Here is a 2096-nt window from a genome sequence, read left to right as displayed (position 1 = left end):
TTGGCGCTAGGATATTGTTAGTATATGATGTAGATCAGTGGTTCAGCATCTGTGCTACATAATTGATAAATGAATGTTACTTTCATAGTTATATAATATATATATTCATTTTTAGCTTTCATAATAATACTATATTGTACATAATTATGTATGTGAGGTTACTTTATTGTCATAGAGATGGCGCGCGCGTTATGAGGAAGAAATAGGCTAGACTGGTGTGACCCTGTCGACAGTTTCACACGAAGGATAGTTGCCGAAGTGAGGGTGGCAAACGGGTACCAGTCTACAAGTAGGCATACAGATTAGGGCAAATACTTTGTTGCGAAGGAAAAATATTAAGTGTTGTCAGCCGTACTGTGCTGTCAAGGGGTGCCGATTGCCTAGGCCATTCTAAAATCGTAAGCGTTTACGTACTTAATTCATTGAGCGATTAGTTAACGTTCACATTCAACTCTATGATTACAGGTTTCTGTCAATACCGTACGTTTATACAATACTCAATACTAAATAGACAAAGTAGGCCTATGAGTGAGTACGTATCACCAAGGCCACAGGCACTTGGAACGTCTCAATAAAAAAAAGGTAAATAAACACAAAACGTATTTACTACCAAAGTCTTAACGTTTCTCCAATCTATTTCGCCTATTATTGCCGCTAATTACCCGTAAATGCCGGTAAAATTCTTATCTGCAACACACAAGTACACCGCACGCACGCCCTGTGCGCAAACAACATGAATAAGAGAGCAGGTAGGAAAGCGTGATCGCAACATTCGCTCGACGCTCGCTTCATTTCACATCTTCACAGCCCAAATACACCAACAACAGCTTTCATCTTGGTATCTATGTGTAGCTAAATGTTCACTTGTTCGAATTATAACTCTGTCCTTTGTTCTTACCTACTCCTGCCAGAGATATCTAGTGTAATCCTGCAGTAAATGTTCTCTCCGTGAAAATGTAAAGAGGACGAGACGTCTTTATACACGAGTAATGGCGGCATGCAGGGATGAGCTGCTGCCTGCCTCCGAGCTCCGTTTCGAGGCTCGCCAAGCCAAGCATAATGCGCGCGGGAATGACGTCACAGACACGACTACAGTGATCGATCGAAAGTAGCGCCGTTAGGGATTTTCAGATAATACGTCCTCTACATTTTCACGGAGAGAACATTTCTTGCAGGATTTCACGAGATATCTCTGGCGGGAGTAGGTAAGAACAAAGGCAGTGGCGGGAGGTCACGTGATAACGTTGACGATGCCAACCCTAACGGTAACCCTCACTCCAACACCGCCAACACTAACCCTCACACTAAATATATATGTCTCGCCGCGACAGCAGTTCAGTCTATCGAGACTAGTTATATTTTTCCCCCCGTCCCTCAGCGATCGCCAAGTATCCCATCTTCCATCCAGATTTTCTATAGATACCGGCAGCCAGCGTCTTCTCTCAACCACCAGAAGTCCAACAGAGCGTATATATAATTATATCAAGATGTGGCATAAGTAGAAGATCTAAAGTCAATGCTTAGGTGAAATCTATTACATGCACTCTTGATAAGGTATGATAATAACGTCCATTGACCAGCGCATTTTTAACAAAGGTTGTTTCTTGTTGAGGATGAGGACGATGCGGAATCGGCCGTAATTGACAAAAGATATGTATGCGCGTAGCGCTCTGCGACACGCGTTCTGCTTTATACTTACTAGAAGTCATGGCCTGTGACCTACAGTATGGCTGTTAAGCACAACCAGTTCTACCAAGTCGGAGTCGGCGCTTGACAGTCGACTGGTTGACAGTAGAACAACGATCTGAATTGGAGAAGATGAGGCAGACAATTCAGTTATAGGGCTCTGTTAGGATGATATTTAACATCGCGCACGACCCACTCCGATAGGCCGCAGTGTTTGTTACTTGAAAGCAGTCCTACAGATAGTAGTTCGACAGGTTAAATAGGTAAACCGGCTACATCCCCTTAATCCAATAGCTCTAATACGACCCCATCAGGTTGAGTTATTTTCAGAAGCCGTATTTGGACGGCGGGCTCCGCCTCCACAGTTGCCCTAAAACGTCAACAATCGCAGAGTAAGACGTAACAGTTTA

General features: G+C 43.5%; 1 protein-coding gene across 1 annotated transcript in view; it reads left to right on the top strand.

The window, feature by feature from the left end:
* The first annotated feature begins 314 nt into the window (after positions 1–314).
* The window catches only part of LOC106807554 (multidrug resistance-associated protein 5-like), an 82711-nt gene continuing 80929 nt past the window's right edge, over positions 315–2096 (top strand). The window contains exon 1 of the mRNA XM_014809919.1: positions 315–398. The gene's annotated coding sequence lies outside the window, so the exon portion shown is untranslated. The remainder of the gene's footprint in view (positions 399–2096) is intronic.

The sequence above is a fragment of the Priapulus caudatus genome, unplaced genomic scaffold (assembly GCF_000485595.1).
Source record: "Priapulus caudatus unplaced genomic scaffold, Priapulus_caudatus-5.0.1 Scaffold222, whole genome shotgun sequence".
Lineage (NCBI taxonomy): Eukaryota > Metazoa > Priapulida > Priapulimorpha > Priapulimorphida > Priapulidae > Priapulus > Priapulus caudatus.
Note: the sequence above shows the minus strand (reverse complement) of the source record. Positions and strands in the feature narration are given on the sequence as shown.